This window comes from Parasteatoda tepidariorum, chromosome 1, assembly GCF_982258835.1.
Source record: "Parasteatoda tepidariorum strain Cologne lab strain chromosome 1, Ptep-v5.0, whole genome shotgun sequence".
In the NCBI taxonomy this organism is placed as follows: Eukaryota; Metazoa; Arthropoda; class Arachnida; order Araneae; family Theridiidae; genus Parasteatoda; species Parasteatoda tepidariorum.
In genome coordinates, this window is record NC_141755.1 from 9,288,749 (window position 1) to 9,316,022 (window position 27,274).

The following is a 27,274-nucleotide window of genomic DNA, read 5'->3' on the forward strand; positions in this document are numbered from 1 at the left end:
TCACTGTAAAAAGATGTTTTATATATTTTAAAGCAAAAGTTGCTGTAACCGTGGTTGCCATAAGCAGCTGTTAAATTTATTAAGTTGTTTCTTTGAATAATGCTAATTTGTACTTGTTTTCGTTACAGACAGTGCTGTGAATAATTCAGCATATTGCTGTAAGTTTTCCAAGATGTTATTTCTGACATTGGTATGAATATCGCAGCATACTATTATAAAATAAATTTTGCAATAGGCTGTTTCTAACAGAGTTGTGCTTTGTCAGTTACAGCTCGTAGTAGAATTTACATTTATCTGCTATAATATTTACAGTATATTGCGAGCAGCTTTTTCTTTGAAATACATAAGATTTTTTTCGCTGTGTATTTAACTTTTTTTAGTCCAGCTGAAAAATGTAGTTTTAAATTATTCATTTAGTTGCTGGTCAGTTTATGGTGAAAAATGATCGAAATTTATGTTGCTTACCCTATTTCGGAAACATTTGTAACTTGCACTAGCATCAGAGACAGAGCTTCGATTGAAATTTGAACTTTCTAGCTAGTAGGAAAGGAGTAGAAATTTTGATTGACGATTAATTCGATTTGGCTATAATATGACAACAAATTTTTTACTGAGGCTCAGAGCATAGACCATTTGCCTCTCAATGAAGCGACGTAGATTCGAATACCAGTGATGATTGGACAATTCGAATTCTGCTCCGGACTCTCACTGACCATAGTGTTGAAGTAAAATATCGTCTGAGGTAGAGGGTTAGAATCCCCTTATCGTCGGACTTAGTTTAGCTAGGTTTATAGTGATTCTTCAAAGTAACGAAAATGCGGATTTTTTCCATTGAAAATTCCTCCACAAAGGCTAGTTTGTCTCAAATGCTTAAACTAAGAGTTCTCATGTCCTTTGGGTTGGATTAAAAAATAAAAGGATACGTAATTGAATATTGATAGCAGCAAATACGAAAATTCTTCAATATTTCAACACCGGTTATACAAGAAACTAAATTCTGCTTGCAGTGGATGGGAAACAATTCAAACTTGTAAGGCTTATCTGCACCAAAGTTCATGTTAAAATTGAGGCAATCTAATTAGTTGGACAGTGGTCATAATTTTATTGACAATTATTCTTATTGGTAATAAATTTTTAATGAATTCCAATGAAGTTGTCAGAAAGGTATTAAACATCATTATTATCAAACACGGAACTCCCGTAGAGATTTGAGAGTTTTAGTTAATTAGAAAGTGGTCTAAAACCCGATTGAAAGACTCTACACTCATAGTTAGTTCAGAAAGTTGATAAAAACGTAGTAATAAAATAAAAAACTTTTTGAAATGTTTTTCAAAATTTTAATTCCATTAAAAAACTTTTTTATTATTATTTATTGTAGAAGTATAATTTCTTTTTGCTAAATTTTTCGTTTTTAACTTTTAATCCAATTTTTCTTTTCATGAGGGGAAATAAATAAAAGTATTACTAACTTCAAAAATATTAATTAAAGATTTGGAAAAAAAAGTAACAATTTTCTTGACTTAATTTCCGCATTTGCATAATTTAGAGTCTTTAGACGAATAAGAACGATTAAATGTTGATTAAAAATATTAATTAATAAAAAAATACTAAGTAAATACGTAAAAAAACTGACTTTAGAATGTAATAAAGCAAGTATTTCTTCGCTAATACTGAGCAAAGCTAAACTTAACGATATATTTTTATGAAAATGAAAATTCAAGGATGAGAATCTTATTTAAATGAATTACCAGCAATTAAAAAAAGTTTTTTTAAGAAAAAAATATTTCCGGTTATTAAGAAAATGTTTCTAATTATAATGAAATATTGTATATAATTATTATTAATGACTTTTTTTCATTAAAAAATAACTTTAAGCATCTTTATTTCATGATAAAAATAAAACTTAGTTAAAGTAAGGAACTACCATCTGATCATTAAAATTCTAAAAAATAAACTAAACAAACTCAATAAAATTAATTATTGTAACTCAATTTTGATCAATGGCACAGTGCTTTCGTGAAGGAACGTTCGTATTCTTCTAGGTGATTAACTCACACCAGTTTCTTCTTTATTATTTCCAGCTTTGTACTCACATTCATAAATTATTCAAATAATAATCTCTTCAAATGAGAAGCAATTAAAAATTTCTGTAAATGGTATCTAATTATAAAATATCACGACGTTGCAGATGAGCTTAAGAAATTGCGAAAAAAAGAGAAAGTTTTATAAAAAGGGATAAAAAATGGCAACACTTCAGCAACAATAAAAACTAAATCAAGCATTTTCTTTTGATAAGTCTTAGATTGAATGAAAGCTTATTTAAAATATGCATTTTTTTCTTTTTAATTATTATTTCCTTTTTTTTCATAGTTTAATAATTAATGCTCGATAAGGAAATGACGATACTGCATTATTAGTCACCCTGTTATAGAAAATTTTGCCGTTAAACTTAATAAAATTTTTGCTTTACATAATTTTTTTTTTTAATTTTGTGAGCTGATATGTATTACATTTTCAGCGCAATTAAAATGAAAAAAAAAAGGTATTGGAAATAGTTTAATTTCGGTCAGATGAACCTCATTAGTGATGACTAATTATCAGAAGTTAATTAGCATTGATAGCAGATAGAGCCATATTGCCAGATTATAATTGTAAATTCTTCTTTCATATAACATTTAGATTCAATTCTAATGACAGTCCTTTTTGAAGGGCATGAAGCTTAAGAAAACCTGATTAGATTTTTCAGCGTATTTAATACAAAAATCTATATTTAAAACATTTATTCGTTTTAGGTTAAAAAAAATATAGGTCCCTACAATACCCTATAAAAATAAGGTGAGTAAAAATAACAGATATATAGGGATCCGTCATAATCTAATAATATTAAGTAATAATAAAAAAAAATTACATTTTGTTAATAAGTGAAATTCTTATAAATAGAAAAAAAATTACAGCGTTGCATTTAGCTTTATTTCTTATTAATTTATTATTTTTTACTCAGAAATGATCAAAACATTTGATAAATTATGATAAACTAGGAGGCTCCGCCCCCTGCTCGCTAACGCTCGCCAACCCCCGAAATTGCTACGCAATCCTATGTGGTTCACGCCGTGAACCATGGCTCGCTGCGCTCGCTCGCCAATGAACACAATGTTCTAGTACAAAGACATAGTATATTATCATCAAAGACATAGTATTTTATCATCAAAGACATAGCATTGTACTTATGTAGAAGAATTCTATCAATGTTCTTATTGGCTTTTAAAAAAGTAGATTAGCTATTTAGATTGTACATGGTGAAAAAATCAAAACGTTAGCTAAATGAGAAACATATTAGCGAAATAAATTATCAAATATTGCAGTTACTCACCTAAATTCAACTAAATGTGTATAATAAATTAGTTAATGCTAGAAATTCTGCAAGTTTTAGAAAAAAAAATTTATTATTTAAAAATATAAACTTTAAACCCTAACTTTTCCTTGTGAGATAATAACCCTCAAAAAGTCTTCCATTTTTAGGAACACAAAAATTTGTTTTATCGCCAAATGAAATATTTCTTGGTGATCAGCATTATTGAAATCAATTTCTATATTAATTAACATTTGTGATAAAGTACTTAACATTTTAGAACAAAATAAGGATGTCTTACATACAATAAATTAAAATGCATGGCTGTTAGCATTACCCGAGAAATACCATGTGGAGGCCGCCATGCTGCATTTCTAATCGGGAAGTTTTGATTTTGGCACTTCCCCTTGACTACTGCCAATACTTAATATTGCACTTGATCTCTGCAATCTATGTCTTCCATAACATTCCTCAACACTTTCTTGGGCTCTTCGAACACGTTTCATTACGTTTAAAATCCCTAGCAGCTTCACTAATATTCTGCATTTTAAAGTGTGAAAATTCAATGCATAAATAAACGCGAAATATAAAAAAATTCAATGCATTCAATACAAACGCTTAGACGTTTTTTAGACGTTTAGGTAGCTCCCAGTAGAAAAATATCAATTCAACAGCGGCCTTTTAAAGCATTCTCACTTCAATTAATTAATTAATTCCTAATTGAGTTTAAATGAAATATTATCATGTTTTTAGGGCATGAATCTGAATTGAACAACCTGATAATGCTCACTCTGGTTATTTTTTCCGTTTTTAGAAGCGCTATATATTGAGCCACCTCATGTGACATTTGCCATGTGACATTTTTAGCAGCAATCATTGGTCAATTTTCTAACGTTGCCATTCGGGAAGTTGAAATGAGGCTTTTTTTTGGTGCCGTGTAAGAGAAATATATATATAGATACGATTGCGTGAATGCTTTTTTTCGTGAAAGTAATTTAATTTTAGCTTTGAATAAATTTTATTTTGTTACATTGCATAGATTTTAATATACAAATAAAATTTTTTTTTTATTTTTTTAAATAAAATGACAAACATTTTTGGTAATAATTTATGTATTTTTCCAGCTGATCAAACGTTAAAGACTTTTATAGTGTCCTGTTGTCTTTTATTTATAATCTCCATAAAAGTTTAAGGTTGTTGTTTTTTTTTCTACCATTTATATATTTTTCGCTCTTTTTTACAGGTGATTATTATTTCTTTCAACTTTTAAATTTTAAAAATATTGAAAATGTACTTAACATTAGCTTTTATAAAAATTTAATTGATGAAAACAATTTGTACCGTGTATTTTAAAAATCTGGAATACTCTTAAGTGTTTTAAGAAATTTAACTGCAAGTACAATTTTCTGAACATTTTTTTTACTGTTCTTTAGGTCAAATTTATTGCCAGACTAAACATACTAAAGAAAATTTATATTCAGTGCAAACGATAAAATATATAAATAAACAAAATAAACAATAATATAAAAAATCTTTTTCCCTTTAGAGTTTGAAAAGCAACTGCACGAAATTACGAACTTAATAAAAATACCTGCATATTTTAGAAAAATAAAAAAATCTGTCAGTATAACTTAGGATTCGGTCTTAACAAATGCCCTTCATCCGCCATTTAATTCAGCGAATTGAATATCTCGGACGATTAAATTTTTTTTGCTCCTTCTGGCGAATTTACGTATCGTTTTGATAACATGAGAGATCATCGCATTGTGAACGAGAATTTTTATCTAAGCCTTTTGCTTCATCGGTAAAAATAAACATTTTTCCTCATCAGTTCTGTCTAATTTCTTTCTTCTAAGTACAAATACAAAAGAATTAGAGGGAAAAAAATATACTAGGCAGACGATTAGAAAGATGCAGACGACAATCAATTATTCGCTTTCGCGGCGAAAACGATAATTTGGTGGCGTACACACGCCTTCGATAATTATTATAATCAAGGGCAGTATTTTTACTCGCTTCCCTAAACGGAAAATTATAGAGAACGATGTTTACGGGAGAGAAGGTTAAGAGAGGGGAAGGGGGAGAGAAGAGAATGGGAAGTTGTTCTTCTCTTCATTTTCTCATATACGAAACGTTCCTTTCTCCCCCGAAGGCGGAGGAGGATTCGTTTTCAAGAGTTTTGTGATACGCCTCCGAACGTTTTCGGTTTCATTGTAATTCACTGGGTTACTAAAATTCTTGTTTGGCGAGAAAAAGACATTTTTAAAATTTTTCTTTTCTGAAATGACATAAAATGAATTTAATATTTTATTAATTAATAAAAGATTCGTCAGAAATAATACTACGTTATTTTGTTTCATTAAAATGTTACTGTATTGCGTTATTGCTTTATTCGAGAATGTGATTGCGAACTAATCTGGGAATAATAGTTCTTTCTTTAAACGTAATGTGATAACAAAAAGAATGAATTCAATAATTCTTTTGCACATTACTAAAGCGGTTGTTTAGCATAATTCCTGAATTATTTATATTTTAAGGAGATTTTAGTAAATAATTTTTTAAAAAAGTGGGTAAATTTGTGTATTGTAATATTTTAATTTGTTTAAAATTTAATATGAAATCTTAAAATTAATTATAAATTAAAAACATTGTCTGTTTTATCATTATAGGACAATCATGTTTCAAAATAAAATGTTTAATTTATAACAATTACAAATAACGTACATAACAATCATAAACGTGGTAACTTTTAACATTTTATTTTAATTTTTCTTATTTTGATTGTAATTTATAAATTTAAGTATTCAAACTAATTAAATATACCTCTACTACATAGGAACCATAAAAGAAATTAATCGTATACAAAAACTAAAATTTAAAGTAATAATTTTATAATTTATTCTAATTTAAGTGTCCGAATTAAGTTCAATTTACGTAAATGAAGTTCAAATTCTTGTTTTATTAAACCGATATTTTTATTAAATACCTACTATATGAGTTGTAAATTTTTCAGTAAAAAAAAAGCTTAAAAGTTTAAAGGCTCAAAAAATATCAAACAGATTTTTCTCGTTCAAAAATAAAATAATAAATTAATTAAAGAGGAATTAAAAATTATAATTACGAATAAATTAAACAATACATTTTTGCTTTAAAAAAATAAATAAATAAAATGAATATAACAATCAAAAACGTCCAGCTTACAAGATTTTATTTTAATTTTACCTAATTTGACAATAAATTAAAATTTTTTCTCAAGTATTCCAAGTAATTAAATATATCTACGACAACATAAGAAGCAATAACTTTAAAAGAAATTAAGGCAACATACAAAGACTAAAAAAAAAATTATAATTTAAGGTTATAATTTATTCTAATTTAAGTGCCTGAATTAAGTACAATTTATGTAAATGAAGTTAAAACTCCTATTTCATAAAAATTATATTTTCATAAAATAATATGAGTTGTAACGATTTATTATTAATAATTATTAATGTTTTATTATTTTTGTATTATTAATGTTTTATTAGAAATTAAAAGCTTTAACATCTATTTATAATAATAAATTTTATAAACTCAAATTTTTAATTCATTTAAAAAAAAAATTCAAAAATAGCGATAAATAGCCTAAAATTGGCACCCAGTTAGAATATTTTTTTATCCACAAATGGCACCTGTAATATGGTAAAGATCCGTTCAGGGCGTATCAGGTATATTCTTAAAAGATTCCTTGATGGTAACTTCGTAATATCTAGGGCGGAAAGTCTGGGTTTGGTATCCTCTCTATTGTCTCCCGGAGATGAGGGGTGGGGGACATTCAAATGGAAAAATGGGGAGGGAGAGATAGAAACTATGAGACAAGGGTGAGGTTCAAGATTATCATGACTCACAAATAAGAATATATATTTTTTTCTTTGGAACTTTTTTTTTCTTAAGTGTTTTCACCTTTCTCGCTTCAAAAACTATTATTATGGGTACCTGTTGCGAATGAATAATTCATTCAAATAGTTTAACTGTTGACAAATATGATTATATTCTTTTATGAATTCTAAAATTAAATTCCTACACATTTACTCAATCTTTCTTTCATTTTTTTTGCATGGGAAGTTCTAGGATTTAAGAATGACTATAGATGATAGATATTATTTTGGTTAAAGAATGATTTTCTTTTTTTTTTGTTGTCAAATATTTCTTTATTTATTCATTTATTTTATATATTCTAATAAAATATTTTCTGTAGTTAAAACTGGTGTTTACATATATTTTAGACAAATATAATTATTTTCTTTTATGAATTCTAAAATTAAATTCCTGCACATTTACTCAATTTTTCTTTCATTTTTTTTTTTTTTTTTTTTTTTTTTTTTTGCATGGGAAGTTCCAGGATTTAAGAATGGCTATAGATGATAGATATTATTTTCGTTAAAGAATGATTTTCTTCTTTTTCTGTTGTTAAATATTTCTTTATTTATTCATTTATTTTATATATTTTAATAAAATATTTTCTGTAGTTAAAACTGGTGTTTACATATATTTTAGACAAATATAATTATTTTCTTTTATGAATTCTAAAATTAAATTCCTGCACATTTACAAAATTTTTCTTTCATTTTTTTTTTTTGCATGGGAAGTTCCAGGATTTAAGAATGGCTATAGATGATAGATATTATTTTCGTTAAAGAATGATTTTCTTCTTTTTCTGTTGTTAAATACTTCTTTATTTATTCATTTATTTTATATATTCTAATAAAATATTTTCTGTAGTTAAAACTGGTGTTTACATATATTTTAGACAAATATAATTATTTTCTTTTATGAATTCTAAAATTAAATTCCTGCACATTTACTCAATTTTTCTTTCATTTTTTTTTTTTTTTTTTTTTTTTTGCATGGGAAGTTCCAGGATTTAAGAATGGCTATAGATGATAGATATTATTTTCGTTAAAGAATGATTTTCTTCTTTTTCTGTTGTTAAATATTTCTTTACTTATTCATTTATTTTATATATTTTAATAAAATATTTTCTGTAGTTAAAACTGGTGTTTATATATATTTTAGACAAATATAATTATTTTCTTTTATGAATTCTAAAATTAAATTCCTACACATTTACTCAATCTTTCTTTAGTTTATTTTTTTTATTATGGGAAGCTCTAGGATTAAAGAATGACTATAGATGATAAATATTATTTTCGTGAAAGAATAATAGTCTTTTTTTCATGTTACTTTATTCATTTATTTTTTTCATATATATTTTAATAAAATCCCAACTATAGTTAAAACTGGTATTTATATATTTTAAATGAAAAATATTATTAATTTTTTATGAATTCTGAAAAAATTCCTATATTTTTACTTAATTCCAATTTTTATTATTAAAAAAATAGTGTAGTTGTTATTTTTTGAATAAATATAATTTTCATTAAAAAAGGATAGCATTTTTTTTAATTTTATTTTTTATTTATTTCGTTTATGGTTAATAATAAAAGTTTTCTTATATCTGAAACTGGTATTAATATACCATATACAGATATAATCCTTATGAATTCTAAAATTAAATTCCTACATATTTATTTAATCCCACTTTTTTGCAATTAAAAAGATAGTTTAATGATTAAAAAAAAACAACTATAAATGACTACTACAAAAGATATTTGGATAAATTATTTTTGACAGATATAATTTTCGTTAAATAAGAGTAGTATTTTTCGCAATTTACTTTGTTTATTGCATTAATGTTTCTTTGTAAAAGCTTTTCTGTAACTAAAAGTGGTATTTAGATATTTAAAATAAATATAATTACATTTTTTGTGTATTCTAAAATTCTTTCTGTATTTATTTAATTCCATTTTTTTATTATTAAAAGGACAGTTCTAGTTTTAAAAAAAACTGTAAATGATATTTTTCAGATAGATTTAATTTTCATTAAATATGGATGATATTATCTGTCATTTTATTTTCTTTCTTTCTTTCATGCTGTTAAATATAAGTTTTTCGATAACTAAAATTGGTATTTATATATTATATGCAAATATTATTATTTTCTTTCATGAGTTCGAAAATTAAATCTCTACATATTTATTTAATTCCATTTTTTATTGCTAAAACTATAGTTCTAGGATAAAAGAACAACTATAAATAATATTCCTTTGATAGATATAATTTTCATTAAATCAGGATGGTATTTTTGCGCATTTTACTTTGTTTGTTTCATTTATGTTTTTTAATAAAAGCTTTTATCTAACTAACAGGTTCTTATACATTTTAAACAAATCTAGTTATTTTCTTTTATGAATTCTAAATTTAGATTCCAATATATTTATTTAATCCTATTTTTTTATTATTAAAAATAAGTTTTGGGATAAGAAAACAACTATAAATTATATATTTTTGATAGATATAATTTTCATTAAATAACGATAGTATTTTTTCGCATTTTACTTTGCTTTGTTTATAATTTTCAATAAAAGCTTTCCTATAAATAAAGCTGTTATATATTTCAGACAAATATAATTATTTTCTTCGATGAATTTTAAAATTAAATTCCTAAGCATTTGTCCCTTCTCATTTTTTTGAAGAAAATTCTAAAAATACATGATAAATATTTTTTTGATAGATATTCTTTTCGTTAAAAATTAATGGCCTTCATTCTCATATTACTTCATTTAATTTGTTTATGTTTTTATTAAAACTTTTTCGAAAGCTATCTCTCATATTTATGCATTGAAAATAAGGCAAATGTGATTATTTTTTTTATGAATTTCTAACATTACATTTTTATACGTTTAATTAATTTAAACTTTTTAAAGTAATTTCATTAAAGAATAACACTATAAGACATAAATATTCCTTAGATAGATATTCTCTTAATTAAACAATGATCGACAATTTTTTAATGTTTTTCAATAAAAGATTTTTTAGAAATGTTTTAAGATGAAATGCTTTAATGCAAATTTTTTTAAGAATGTTTTAAGATTTTTTATTAATTTTTTTAAAAGATTTACTGAAAGTATTTTCTTGCAAGATTTACTGAAGATTACTGAAAAAGATTTAAGATTTACTGAAAGTTAAACCAGATTTACTGAAAAGTTAAAAGATTTACTGAAAGTATTTTCTTGTTTATTACAAGGCATTTTCTTATCATAATTTTTTGTCAAATCTTTTACAAGTTCTGTTCAATTTCACCGTATTACATCCCCTTAAGCCATATACCCTTAACTGCTTATTTTGTTAGTTGTTTTCAAATTTAAAAAAGTCGTACATTAAAAATTCGATTTCACAAGAACAGTTTGACCAATTTCATTTAAAATTTATTTGTATTGTGGTATATTAAATTACATTCTGCAAAAGGATGTAAAAATTTGTATAAATACCACTACAAATTTTTTGACTATTATTAAAAGAAATAACAAAATAAAATAATAAAATAAGAATAATAATAAAATAATAATAAAACAAAAATTCCACAAAATAATAAAAATTATTTTTTGCATGAATTCATCTTTGGATAAATGAATTTTAAAATTGCGCAGAATTTTCTTTGTTGATTCAATTAAAAAGTTCTAGAGATACGCAGTAAAATCAACACTTAGAGGTCCAAAATTTCGATCGTTTACCTCTTTTTGTGACCGTTGACTTCTTTTTCTTGACCTTATATTTTAAGATTTAGAAATCTAAATCCATCGATAAAAAGGTATGTTTATTCAAGGAAGGAACGTTTCGTGGCTGATTCCTTAACTTAAAATAATTAACTACTACTACCACTAATTAAATACCATAGTTTAGGTTAGGTCTTCGAAACATTGAGATTGAGACTCAGTTCGTTAAAATCTGATGATTAGATAAAAAGTTATTCAAGGTGTCTCTTTTTTCTTTCTTCTTTTCTTTCAGTCTGTAAAATGGTGAGAGTATTTATTTCTGATTTTAGTAAATCAATTTTATCTAAATTTCTTAATGATAGTCTCGATATTAAATTGACAATTAGGCATTTAAGACAAATGTATGAAAAGTGATTATTCATTTAAAGGAAAGGTAAAATTAATAACTTTAATAAATGGAATTTCGTTTCTAATTAACTTTCAGTTAAAAATGCATGCTTGAATGTGCTCGAATTAGTGTGCTGTGAGAAAAAAAAATATTATAAAAATGTATATGAATTTTACCAGAATTAATATAACTTTTTCAATAACTTCTTGAAATTATTATGAAATTATATTCATTTCTTAAATAGCAATTTATTTTCAATACTTTTTAAAAAGAATTAACACGCAATTTAAATTTTAGTCTTAAAACATCATCAGTTTAAATAACCTGTGAACCAAATGTAATTAAACCTGTCAAACATTAGTTTATTTGAAACAATCAAAGAATTAACTCGTTTTAATCGTTTTATTTTATTATTTAAACTAATTTTTTCCACGTGATTGTCGTTTTGCTTAAATGTATCAAATAACGCTCTTAATCAAAAAGCTTTATTTATAAAGGATTCGTGGAGACTTTATTAAATTAGAAAACAAATACTTTCCACTTTAGTAAGGTTATTTGGGTTACGTTGATTTTTTTAATCCTAAAAAATATCATTAAATGATGGTAAATACAAAGAAATCTATGCCAAGCTTTATATCAACGTTTTATAGTAAGTCAATTAATGCTTTTTGAAATAAAGTTTACATTGCAAATATTTATTCTTACAAAAATATCGTGTTCAGTACTTTTTTTTCAGCCAGAGTTTCCACTCAAAGGATAATTCCCATTTCATAGTTTTTCAACAATTTTACGTTTGGCGCAGTTCATTTGGCTCAAGGCGGAATTCTCCCCGATATATTTTCTTGGAATTTTGTTCGGGATAGAAAGATGTTCGCTTTTCGCTCCGAATTCCCGGGAGAATTTTCGTTGTTAACTTTTCCTTTTTTTTTTTTTTTAAATTCTTTTTCTTTTTATTTTCCTTAGGGTTTTGTTATAAGTGAAGTGCTTGGTTTGCCATAAAGAGAGAGATGTCTTGTAAGTTTTAATGATATTTTTAAGCTCATAGAATGATTTTTCTTCATTCTTTAGATTCTGATAAAATTTTTTAATCCTTTGGTTCGTAATATGATACCGCTAAGTCTAAGACCTTTTCAACACTTTCGAGATTTTCTCCAAAATAAAAACATTAAATGTGCCAATAATCGTATTTTGCGTTTTGAAACTTTCTTTAATGAGTAGGGTAATTTAAAGGAAACTGAATAAATGTATTCAGATTAAGCTGATACTAAATTGGAGTTTATTTATTTTTTTTAAAAACAAATTTGCATTTTCATCTTCAAAAGGGATTGATGCAATAGTTTTGTAATAATTAGACAAATAAAAGAGTGCGTTTGATTTTGAATTAATTTGAATTTCGAAGAGTTTCTATGGAATAAGTAAAAGGAAACAAATTAAGCATTTGCTGCCTTTAATTCGTGAAAGCTGATTAGAATTTATAATTTTATTAACAAAATGGATATTATAAAAAATAATATTTTGAATCTGTTTACCATATCAAAATATATTTAAATTAATTTGATGACTTTAAATGCTTCAAAAGTTTAATGCGCTGTTTTAACATTTTGCTTGTCACTAACAATAGTACTATGTTTTGTGTTTTTCTTATTAAACACTTATATATTATTTAAATATTTTCGTATATTTTTTAGTGGACACTATATTTACGGCAGACGTAAAAACGGGAGTTGATTTTAAAATTATGATTTCCTGTAAGGCTCTATACCAAATGTAAGGCTCTATAGCAGTGGTGCGCAAACTAGGGGTCGCGACCCCTGTGGGGGTCGCCAGAAGTTTTTTGGGGGTCGCCAAATTTTTATGAAATGCATTATCCTTGCATGCTGCATACCATACAGTGTACATATAAAGAGTGAAGCGCCGTCACTCACTGTTTAATTGCAATTAAATTTCCGGAATGTCACGAAATATCGAGTCAGAAGTCATAAAACGCATACAAAATTCATCTCTATTTGCTTTACAACTGGACGAGACTACCGAAGACTCAGCCTTGCCAAAAATTTTGGCTATCCGTGGAAAAACAATATCCCGTTTTATGCAAGAATGTCATCAGAATGTTAATACAATTTGCATCAACGTATTTATGTGAAACTGGATTTAGCAAACTAGTTTCAATAAAAACTAAATACCGCTCGCGTTTAAACCCTGAAGATGATATGCGAATTGCAATTAGCAACATACATCCAAACATCGATGAGATAATTAGAAACTTGCGGCCACATACATCTCATTAAAGGGCAATTTACTGATTTCTGTGTTATACAAAAAGTATTTTCTTAAAATTATAAATAAAATTAATATCAATCAAATATGATGATGTTTTTTTCTTATGAAACGAAAGAAATGCGCGAAATATACATCGTATTTGTGAACATTTATCTCTAGGGGTCGCCAAAAATTTTCTCTCTACAAAAGGGGTCGCAGTCGAAAAAAGTTTGCGCACCGCTGCTCTATAGCACAAAATTGTAGAATATGTTAAGCGAAATAAAAGCCTCAAACAAAAAGAATTTTTTTTTTTTTTTAAAAATTGAGGAACTTAATGCTAGTTTATTATTTTTTATTTTTATTTTTCTTCTTACGTAATTTCTGATAGTTTGTGTACCTTGTGTCTAACCATCGCAAGGTGCATTTAAGTATAATGAAAGGATTAACAGATAATTCTTTTAAGCGATTTTTTAAAATCTAAATTTGATTCTTTTCCAATGGTATAAATGCTTAAAAACAGGTTGTCCAAAATAAGGCTGATGATTTTTAAGAAAATTAATAACAAAAAAAAAAAAAAAACAATTTAAGTTTGATTTATGTGAAGAGTCAAATCATTTTCTCCCATATTTAAAAAAAAGGGGGAAAATGACACACATAATGTAATTATTTAATAAAAGTTTAAATATTTTAGCATCATAATGAAAATAATGCAATGATACATTGTAAGAAAGCGAATGTAATCTTTAAAAAAAACTGGATAGGGAAAAATAATTTAAAAACGTTATGGCACACGCAACTAAAATTTAACTTTAAACTTGTCTTAAAATAGTACTCAATATATGGTTTTATTATTTTTGGGAGGTACAAAAAAATTTATTTGCAATAAATTAACTTCTTAATTGTTGTAATAATCATCAGATGTTATAGAATTAATAACAGAAAATGATTAAATGAAAGGATAATTACGTGAATGGTGACTAGATTGTATATAGAACATAATTTTGTTAATATGAGGGAATGAACTTCCAGTACTTTCAATAATTAACAAGACAGTTAGAATAAATAGTTGCAAACGGTTCCATGAAGAGCAAATTACATGGACGGTGGCTTAAATCGTAAATGGAACACAAATTTGTTAATAGGTCCGAATGAACTTCTAACAGTTCCTATAATTTACAGGACATTTAGAATAAATAGTTTCAAACGATTTCAAGATGGGCAAATTGCATAGACGGTGGCTATAAGCGTAATAAGAATATAATTTTTTTAATATCTTGAGCGCCATTTTTTATGCACATGATCTAGAATCAACTTCTGTTTTTTTGCAATGCTTACAAAATTCTTTTCACACCTACATATATAGTCTAAGGGTAGTAAAATATCCTTATTATTTTTTTTTCATTCTTTAAGTCCAGGTAATGAGAGATATTACCTATCGTGCTGGCTAATCATTGACTGAAAATCGTACAAAATTCATTACCCCATTCAAAGCATAATTGCAGCAGAACTCCAACTTTTGGCATGCCAAGGTACCATAAAATATAAGTAAAAATTCCTTCAGAACAGATAAGCAATCACGTAGGCTATTCACTCCTTTGATTACAGTCTGAATCTTTACGTTTTTCTTTGGAATATCGAATTTTATGTATTGGGTTATCATAGAGTGACAGTTATTACGCTATACATCAAAGGTCCAAGCAAGTTCTACGACGTGCCATTGATTTCGATTATGATTTGTTCTTATTTAACATTTTCTGTAATCATTCTGGTGAATCGATTAATATCGTTTGACCTTCAAGTCGAATCGATTAGTGCTGGGAAGCAGAATGGGGTTAAAGGTTGTTTGGTTTTTCGAATGACTTCCGTCAGTTTTTTTTTAGGAGAGTTAGATAAAGGCTCGATTTAACAGGAGGGAGAGTCTATTTAGATTTTTTTCTCCCCATTTTCTTTTTAAATATTCAGAATGGTTTCGCTTTATTATCTTTTCGTTTTATCCCCCCCCCCCACCCAAAGCTAGTGTAGAAAGTGTTTTTTAAACATGCAGTGAATCAAGTGAATAATACAGTGAATAACGTTGATAGGAATAATTTGGATATAAATCGATTATTTCGATTATGATTTAGATTCGACTTGGATAAACAATAATCGACTAGGATTACAATTTGTTCCATTTAACATTTTTTTCGTGATCAATTTGATGAAGTGATTAATATTGTTTGACATTTTAGCCTAATCTCTTAGAGTTGAGAAACCGAAAAGAATTTAAGATTGTTAAGCTTTCCATCATGATTTTTTAAAAATATTTTTAAAGACAATTTATCTGTCATTAAAAGTATTTTTAATTATTTTTTGGAAATAATTTCTTATTAAAGTGTGTAAGCTTACGATTTTAAATTCAAAATGTGTGAGGAATTTTCACAATTCAGTGAATAGTCTAGATTTGAAGTAATTTGGATGCATTATACATAAATAAAAGATTTTTTTTATGATATATATTTTTTTTTTGTTGTTAATATAAATTGCACCCATACTTTAATTTCTTTTTTTTAAATTAAATATATATGCATTATAACTACATTAAATATAGAATAACACATAGTTTGACTATATCCAAACTGTTCTTTAGTTAAAGAGTTCGGATAGATTTATTTTTATTACTTCGAATTTAAGTAAATATATTTTTATTCAAACTACCAAATCTGAAATTAAATGAAAGAAATATAGATAAAAATATACTACATGATTTGCAGTTTAAGCAATATATATATCCATTAAAAATAATGAGTATTAAATCTGTCAAAAGTTGCAATATTGTAAGGGTAGAAAAAATTGTTCAACTATCTATATATTAAAGATTAAAGTAATCTATAAAAATTCATTCAATTCATCAAAAGTTGCGATCACACTTTTTATTGCTTGAGGAATATTTAAAAAAAAATCATGCATGTTTCTACCTTGTTAACAAAATGTTCAATATTATAAATATTTCTTTTTTAATTAATTTTGCCTCATCTATTAGAAAATTTCAAATATTCAGCCATATTAAAAAAAAACGCATATTAAATATATTCTACCAAAATGTTTCGTTTTAAAAATAACAGTATGCAGGCGTTTCTGGCGGCATATGAAAATTTGACTAAAATTGTTTCTGACACATGAATGGAATTGTTTTGTCCCGTATGGAACTGTAAGTGGATACTGTAAGAAGAATGTATAGGGTATCCTTCAAATATCAAAATCCTTGTTCGATTTTGCCATTGGCTTATTTTCTACTGGCAAAAGAGAAAGAGAAATATCAACAATGCTTACGTAAGACACTAAATTCCTATAACAATGCTTTTCATAACTCTGTCACCAGGAAAAATAAAAAAAGTCATAGTTTAAGTGTCTTACACATTAAGAAATGCGATGATTTTAAACTAAACATATAATCTTGCCGTGAAGAATTATATAAGCTTTAGAACAGACAAAAAACTTAAACATTTTAAAAGCTATTAAACATTTTTTAAAAAATGTCAATTTGGTGACATTTTTCCACCTAGATGGAAATTATCAAAATCGATGCCTTATTATTAGTTTTTGCAAATTTTTATGAGCCCAAGTAATGCAGCATTGGAGTAAGTTTATAAATATTAAAAAATTTGAAAGCAAAGGCTTTTCATTTTCACAAAACTGTGTTTTTTTCCCCTTCCACTTTTGAGCCATTTTCAAAATAAGCGCAGGCAGCACTGGCTGTAGATATGTTTAAACTTGACCTAACAATCACGAGTAACAGTTGCAAACTCACAGTTACAAAAATAGCATATTATTTGCAAAACAGCACCATTATATTACGACGGAGTCATCGAAAAAATGCCACAACCGAAAAGAAAATCGCTTGTGTAAGTAATTAGGGTAGAGTAAACTATAATTTAAAAAATTATAATAATAATAATAATAGTAAGAATCGCATTTTTACTCTCAGAAAAAAAACTATACAATATACTACACAATAATACAATACAATACAATAATACAATACAATACAATAATACAATACAATACAATAATACAATACAATACAATAATACGTACATGCTCAGAAATAAAATTCTTATTTTTAATGAATTTTGAACTCTAGGATAATCTTTCAAATCACGCAATTTTTAACGAATCATAAATTCACAAATCTTTGATGAAACTGCTTTTTCATTCGTGTGTCTTATTAGTGCATTTTGGAGATTAGCCATCATTTTGTATCTAATTTATTTCTATTCGTGCTCGTGAAATTTGTGCAATCGAAAGTCGTGTGGTTGTTTGTTGAGCAGGAATGGGTACAGGAATCTATATAAAATTTCCTTCCCCTTCAGATGTATGTCTAAATTGAGAAAGCGGCACGACTAATGAGTGGTGCTGATCTATCCGTAGGGTTCTAAACTAAGACGTAATTTTACTCTTGCAGTGCACTCTTGTCAGACGAATGACACACCTTCCCGACTAAATTCGCAAAAAGTTAAGGGCTGACGAGCTTGGCCTGCTTAAGTGTCATTAGAAGCAACAGCAATAATTAATTTTAATTTGTTTGAACACTATGACGGTTGGTACAAGGGGCTACAACACTCACGCGTCAAAAAGTTGACCTGGGAACGAACCCTGGTTCACTAGATTACTAATTCACTCACATTTCCTTCATTCTGAGTATTATTGATTAGCTAACTGTATCAATCGACACGTAGCGTTATGCCAAACGCTCTTGACATTATTCATATCCTCAAAAAAATAAAAATGCAAATTTCTCTTACTTGACAAAATACTCGTTCAGATGAAACGATTTCGTCAAAAAAACGAAAATTTTTTAGTTACTATTTTTTTCAGTGCGAAGGGAGAGATAAGTAGTGGTATTGCAAAAAATTCGAACGGTCCCAATTTTAAAACCTCTAAAAACTTACAATTCTTTTAAATCTATTTAACGTTTAGGAAACATTAAAAAAAATTGATATTTATCTGAAGTTGATTATTTAACTCTCTGGAGAGACTTGAAAAATCTGATGCTTTTATGAAGTTGTTAATGTAACACTTAAGAAACATGTAAAAAATTTGATATGTTGCAAAATGTTTTTTGAAAGATTTAAACAAATTCATCATCGTTACAAACTTTCCTGTTATATCTAAGTCTCTTTCCTTAAAGGATCATCCACTCTAAGCCTTTTCGTTGACAGTATATAATATTTCTTTATTTATTACATTTAATACAAAACTCTGATCAAATTCTTCTTTTTTTTTTTTCTTGATCCAGTGTCGAACTCTGTCAAAAGAAGAAGGGGAAAAAAAACTTTTAAGCAGCGGCGTCTCCACAAGGACACTTGCCTAACACCTTCAAAGAATTTTATTCCACACAAAAAACTTATCCTTGCACAATAAATATAGTTTTTTTTTTACCCGGGCACCCCAGCCCGAATCATATCATCCAAGACTTGAAAAACTAATGATGCGGGATATCTTTTATTATAATTTTTTTTGTTGTTTTTATGTGGAGATAAAAAGTAAAAAATCCAGTCGTCGAGTGATTTCTTTTTTTCCCCTTCTCTCCTTCATATCTTTCTCTTTTCTTTTTTTTTTTTCTATTTCAAAATGCTTTGTCTTGTACGCGAATCTTCTGTTCTTTCTAATGAATTGATTATTTGTCGCAGTTTTCATTGTTTATTTTTTTTTTTGTCCCTATCTTCTTCCTTCTGTTTATGTGCGCTTTCGCTTTCTGGGTTGCTTTTTCCTTTTGGTATTTTGTTGTCGTCTTCTGTATCCTTTTTTTATCTTTTGTGTGTGTTTTTTTCCCATCTCGCTCGCCGTGGGTTGCTTATCTATTTGTCAGAAACAGAAATACTGGCAATAAATTTGGTGGACACAGGAAAATAAGGCGAATTATTTTGTACTAATGAATTGTTCGGTTGGATCACGGTCTGATTTTATCGGGATGGTGTTTAATTTGGAATCGTGAACGTGATGATGTTCTATGTACTTCTTTCAAAAGATAAAAAAGTTAAAAGAATCAAACTTAAAAAGTGCGATTTAGAACTGCAGAATGTATGTGTAAAGTAAAAGGTTGGCACACGTTTTTTATGTCTAATGTGATTTGAAATCAATGAATATTATTTACAAAATGTGAAAATGTTAATATCGAGAATCTAGTTTAGAATGCTCAATTTGATGTTCTAATATTTTAGAATCTAGTTAGAAATGCTAAATTCGATATTATAAAAGTCAATGTAAGCAAAATTCAAGATATAGGAATGTTATTTCTGTTAACCTTATTTGTCATTAAAAGTTAACCACTTCCCTGATTACCCCGAGTTAACTCGGGTATGTATATATTGCAAATATTTATTACCCCGAGTTAACTCGGGTATGCATATATTGCAAATATTTATTATCCCGAGTTAACTCAGGTATGTATATATTGCAAATATTTATTACCCCGAGTTAACTCGGGTATGTATATATTGCAAATATTTATTACCCCGAGTTAACTCGGGTATGCATATATTGCAAATATTTATTATCCCGAGTTAACTCAGGTATGTATATATTGCAAATATTTATTACCCCGAGTTAACTCGGGTATGTATATATTGCAAATATTTATTATCCCGAGTTAACTCGGGTATGCATATATTGCAAATATTTATTATCCCGAGAAAACTCGGGAGCTGCAGAATTTGTCATTACGTTTTGAAGCAAAAAAAGAAAACCTCTGCTGTGATTGGAAGTTTTTTGCTGTTGGATTGTGGGACTGCACACGCGTTTTGTGCAATTGTACATACGTTTGCTGAATTTACATTGATAAAAAGAGTAAAAAAATGGCGGATCACTTCACTGACTTTTGGAAAGTATCACTATGTGTTGTCCCTTGTCTTAAAAACTATCATGCAGAGACTAATATTTAACTTTTTTCATTTGCCCGAGATAACTCGGGATACTAAACTGATGGAAAATTAAATGCTTTTTACGCATAAAAAAAATTAAAAAATTTTGCTTAAAACCTGTGCATAATGTTTTGTCTTAGTTTCACAGTGGATAAGCCGATTCACCTTCGTGTGTTAGATGTGATAGTGGACGGCCAATGACGGCAGAACATTTGGACGCGTGTGAAGCACTGACAGATTTTTCTTGTACACTTCAACGCTACTGGCAAGCACGAAGTTTAATGGCCCAACGGTTAATGTAACTGGCATTTGACAAATAAATGAAGTAAATGTTTTATTTTAGTTCCGTGTATTTATTAATAAAATAAAAAAAAAAAACGTTAATTTCTTGCATTTTTTATTTTAAAAAAATTGGTAAAGGAAGCGGTTAAAATCGAAGAAGAAATGTTAAATGTGATTTCCTACTATGTCAATATAAGCAAACACTGAGATAAGAATGTTAAATTCGCTATCCTTATGTGCCAATATAAGTTAGAAACATTAAATTAGATTCTATGATTTAATTTATCTGATTAAATAGTTCTATTTAATGTATATAAATCTGATACTCTTTGATTAAATTTGGTACTCAAATACGAACAAGAATAAAACATAGGAGAATTAAAAAAAACTTTTAAGATGAAGTATTTTAGTATAAACTATTTCGCAAAAAATTGGTTTTATGTAATAGTCATGTAAATAGCTGACCCATACCATGATTTGTGACAACCAATGCTTAGTTCTGTTACCAGTCAAATTTGAAATCAACCTAGAAGACAAGAGAACTCGTGAATCAAACATTTGAAAAAATTTGTTTCTGCGGAAGGCTTATCGGAAAAGTAACTATCCTACTCTTGAATTGCAGGGAGAGGAAAACCACAAAACTTCTGCAGTCGACCTAGGGACTTTATCCCTGATCCGTTTACTAAGGTAGATATTTTATGTGCAACATACAAATCAGCCATACAAATAACCTCCATCTATATTCCAGCCTAGATCCCCTCACATTAATTTTAAATGCGTATTTTTTAACTTTAAAAAATTGATGGAATTCGAATAAATATATGATCTGAATATAATTGATTCTCTTAAGTTTCTTTATTGCTCTAATGTTTAAAGCTTGTTAAAGAGACAAAAAAAGTCTCACCTAAGCAGAAAGGGATAAAATACTATAACTTTTAGTATACTATTTGTTGAAAAAAATATTTTTAAGAATTTGTTTTTTAAGATAATGTTTTTTTTTTTCTTCCTACAACTAATAGATTCGATTTGCATAAAAACAGTATGAAAAAAGAGCTTAACTGCTAAATATTTAGTGCTATATAAATTTAACGGTTTATAATTTATTAAAAATGAAAAATAAAACCCATTCAATGATTCTGTTATACATTAATATTTGAGGATTAAGTCATTGATTTCTATGCATATGCTAATCATTGCATTCGAATAATAACTTTCGACTTCTAAATAGCTTCGGGAGTAATAAAAGAGAAAATTATAATACTTTCAATTGAAATCATGAGCGACATAAAATCCATTAAAACCAACTCTTGCAATATTCGTTTCAAGAATTAGCCTTGGGACTAATCAATAGGTACTTTTGAAAATTTCATGATTTGCCGAATATTTCGGCATTCAAGCTTTTATTTAAACATGGTCATTATATTCCGAAGTTTAAAATTTATAATAGGTTAGCAAAGTTTTTAAAATTGTTATTTTAAATTCGTAAGTCTTATCGAATTTTTATCTATGGAAGTTGAAGGTTGTTTTGTAATAGTAATTTTTTAAATGATATATTTAAATTTTAATTAAAATAATATCATAATTTTTTTTCTTTAAAATAACTTAATTTTAAAACGAATCTTCATAAGTATCAATAATTTTTAAAATGCTACTCCGTAATTTAAATGCATGATATGTAAATAAAACAATTATATTGAAAAATAAATTGAAAATTAGTTTTCGTTTAGTTTCTGAGTGAATATTTCTATGCTTCATCGTAATCATAAATTTTTAAGACTATTCCGTAATTTGAATATATGGTATGTAAATAAAGCAACTATCTTAAAAAATAGAATAAAAAATTATTTCTCGTTTTGTTTCTGAATGAGTATTCCTATGCTTCATCGGTATCATCAATTTTTGAAATGTTATTCCGTAATTTGAATACATGGTATGCTAATGAAGCAATTAAATCCAAAAATTGAATGAAACAATAGTTCTACTCAATTTTTACTGAGTATTTCCAGGCTTCATCAAAATCAAAAATTTTTGAAACGCTATTCCTTAATTTAAATACATGGTATATAAATAAAACAAATAAATTAAAATATAACAATTAGTCTTCGTTTAATTTTTTAATGAGTTTAATTTAAAATTAGTTCTCTGTTAGTTCATATCGAATCATTTATTTAGTTTCGAATTTTTTTAATTTTTACAAATTCAATTTTTTTTCTTCTAACTCTTGCTTTTTACTTCAAAAATTCTTGTAATTCTTTAAAACAAAAATAGTTCAGACTGGAATAAAATGAAATCGGGATTTTACTTTCTCTATTTTTTAATTCTAATTTTATTTCGTATATTTTCAATTCGTATACTTTTAATTTAAGAAATTAGAAGAAAAAATATCTATAAAAATATTTATTGATAATTTAATGCTAATGAAATTGATATTGGAGTTATATATAATATAGAGTTTTCTTTGTATTCGTAACTATTTACATTTGCTAAAAAAACTCGGTATTTTGGATATAATATTCTATATATTAAACCACTAAAACTATTAAAGAAATTTATGAATATAAAAATCATTTTAAAAAATTAATGTTTAAATTTTTAACTGGTATTTTGCTATTAAAATGCAATATTTTCCGCTGTCATAATATTAAATTTTCTAGATAAAATAAATAATTAAAACATTTTATAGATGCATTAAACAAAACATCACTATTTATACGTATGCGTAAATAAAATATTTTTACAGGCTTTTCAAATAAATTAAAAAGATAAATCAAACATCTTACGAAAGAAATATCTGCAAAAATGCCTTGTAAAAATATTTTAGCTCCAATTGAAACAAATAAATTTTGATAAAGCTTTAATATTAATTTGCCTTGATTGTTTCTATTTCCTTTCACGCTGAATTTGATTTTAAAACATAACAAAACGAATTCAATAAACACAGACCTTTTAAAAGTGAGATTAATTTATTTCAAGTAATTAATGCCTTTGGGTGGATGGAAATTGCAAAGAAGGTGAGAAAGTATTGGAAAAAGGATCGAATTGTCAATAGGAGATTTGCTTTTTCAAATTGTCTAAGATTGAATTTTAATTATAAACTATAAGAAGTACGATGGTTCCGCAAAAAAAGAACATTATTCGAAGCATTATTTGTCAATTTTGTTTAATTATTAATCGCCTGAGTAATGGGTTTAAATTTTGATTTGCAATAAAGAATAATATTTAAAGATTGAGAAATTAAATGATAAGTTTTAATCGCAACACCTATAATAAGAAAAGGATGAGTTAACGGGTCTATTAGTTTGGTTCTCTCACTTATAGCGTGCTGGATCCTGAAATCTGTTCTTCAGGTAAAAGGGCCAATCTTGATCTTTAATAAAACAAAAATCCACATATTTTAATTTGTCCATTAAGGAAGAACTCGTGAAAAACGAATATTTATCAAAAGATTAGGCAATATGCATTGTTACAATTTAAACTGCAGATGCCTTTTTCTTTCACATTATTTAAAATATAGCATTAGTGATGTTTGATAGTTTAATCAAACACGATTTTCACTGGGAGTTTATTTTTTAATTTGATTTTTATTTTATAACCGTCGTTGAACAGTCGACTCAATTTTGGGTTTACGACTACTTAATGTTCAACTCCGGAGCCTTGTAATTTTGAACCCAATCCGAAAGACAAGGGAACTCCTGGATCAAGTATTTGGAGAAATTTGCCATCGTTAAGGACTTTCTGATGGAACTAACCCACATTAGCGTTGCATGGAGAGGAAAACCACGAAAACCTCCCACGGTTAGCCTGAGGGAAAAGGGAGCCTAATCCAATTGGGAGTATATTGCACATTCGTAAAGAATAGAGAAAATCGTAAAGAAGTTCGCCATCATAGCAAAATAATAATTTTATGCGTCAAGTTTCTTGGTAAAAGAATACTTAAGATCTATTTAAAAAACGGCAGGGAAATTTCAGAAATTTCGCACATGAGTTTATGACATTTAATAACAAAATATAAAATATTATTGATAAATATCCACTTGGGTATTAATGAGTTAAGGTGTGTTATTCTAATTATTAATATTGCATGTTACTGTGCGAAAATCCGATAATTAGATGAATACATATTTAAGTTTATGTTTTTTTACATCTATCGTACCTACAGAAAACATTAAAGAAATAAAGTACAACTTTTTTTACAAAATGCCATTATTATGTCTTCCACAGAGTACGTTAAAAGAAATATGAAATAAAGTCGTATACTTGAGCTTTAGCTACAATTTATACAATCAACAACACATTTCAAAGATTTTTTAAAAAATAATTTTCAACAAACTATAACATAAATATACATCCAATGTAAGAACACACTGAATTGTTTAGTTTTATTTTTTGGAAAATTTCCATTGCCGATAGAACGTCAAAAATAGATATGATAGGATTTTTGACTTTGAACGATTGCGTAGAATTAAAAGAGGAGAAACAGGCATGTCTTTTCTGTTGGGATCTATCAGCCATATAGGCATGCCATCATTTTTTCAATCTTGTTGACGTCAGCCATAATCTCCAACCCCAAATTACTTGCTAGCTAAAGAAAACTCGATTAATGTCATCCATTAATGAGATTTGGTTCCGCCATCATAATAATAAAAGAATAATCTTAGGAGTCAAGTTTCTTGGTAAAAGAATACTAGAGGAAGAAAAAACGAGTTGGGGTCTCTCCAATGTTCGAAATTAATTTTTGGCAAACATCATTACTTCTACTTTAGTTAATTAATCATAAAAATGACTGAAAAACCAATACTTATTTCTTTTCGGTCTTAAAAATTTATAATTAAAAATAAAAGCAACCCTTTCGTTGTTTTATTTTACTTTCTATACGTAACTAAATTTTACGCGATTAATTTCGTTAAAGCACTTTCAGTTTCGATTTAAAAAAAAAAAGATTTTTTGGGGATAAAAACTCTCATCAGAATAAATTGATTTTTGAGGCGTAGTAAAAGAGAATTTCTAATTTCATTTTAAAATAAAGTATCGTATATCATTTTTCAATAAATATTTCGGCATTAAAATCTCTTTTCGCAGAGCTACTGCATTTAAAACGCTTTAAAATAAATTAAATTTTGAACGAAATGATTCAAACACGCTTGAATACTAATCTAGATGACGAAATAAGTGTGTGCATTTTGATTCAAATATTTATTATTAAATTGAAGAGAGTTCTTTTTATTTTAGAAATTCAAAGGAATTGATAGATAGTATTCTTAAATGTATATTTTTACATTGAATTTCTAATTTGAAATGATGTTTTAAAATGTCTTAAAATTCACTAGCACATGACAATTTTAGTTCTGAAATCATTTATCCTTTAACTTACTAATGCTATTTATGAGTCTAGTAGAACAAAAAATTAAAATTAAAGTACCTAAGCTATTAAAAATTAATATGTTGTGATCGAACATTTGTGTGAATTCTAACTAGACATTTGAAAATTATTAATCACGAATAAAAATAAGGCATTCTCGAAAGAAAACTATCATTTTTGACAATTCAACAATCATTGATCGTGATTTTGATCATGTATCTATCATGATGTTTAACAATCATTTTGTCACAAAATCACGTGATTTTGACGACGCTTGATATCTGAAATAACGAAGTTGCTTTCTCTCTCGAATATCCTCTCAGGGCCCTCCGGGAGTTTTCTAACATTTTTACCTTGTCTTAAGTATTGTAGGAGGGTACAGGGGTTAACACATTCACTCAGCAGACTACGGGTTAAGTTCCCTGGCCATGTGTGGTAACTTATTCTTATTCTTTTCGTTTAATGCTATGTTTCCTAATAAAATTATGTTAATAGATATGTAGCATTAAGCCTAATGCTGTTAACGCTATTCGAATCCTTAAACAAAAGACGGTAGTAATTTCCTCAAATTGACGAACCATTTCGTTCATAGAATTCGCAAAAACATACAAAATTTTGAGAGTTTCAATCCACTTTTTATAGTGGGTATTTAGAACTACTATTATTTTCGGTATTTTTCCAGAAATTTAATGCTGTACCTGTATCATTGTTTCAAATATTTTTAAAATAAAAATATTCCAAGAGGATAAAAATTAGTTATTATTCAAATGTTAGCGTTGTAACTATACTCTTAAATCTTTAACTTTAATACGTTAAATACTTTTTCTTCAAAATTTACGCTAAAATTGTTACGATATGGTCTTTGGTACATCGTAACTTAATAAATATATTCTTTTTTTTTAAGATGATTTAATTATTTTTATACTGGAAATAGAGGTCGTCAATATTTAAAGGTTTTTATTTCCTGTCCTGATTTTGGATTGCACATGTAAAGGGGCGGAATTGAAATAACCCTTTTATTAGGGGCGTTTAGAAACGTTTTCTGAAAATTGGCAATAAATACAAACTTGAGATTTTTCTAGTATTAAATGTGTACTATAAAAAGTTTCGAATCAAACTAAGGTAAAAAGTACCGTAACCCTG

General features: G+C 27.0%; 1 protein-coding gene across 3 annotated transcripts in view; it reads right to left on the reverse strand.

Annotated features, from left to right (window-relative positions):
- Positions 1–27,274, reverse strand: part of LOC107436783 (teneurin-m) — a 579,494-nt gene that overhangs the window by 123,772 nt on the left and 428,448 nt on the right. The gene's annotated exons all lie outside the window — the stretch shown is intronic.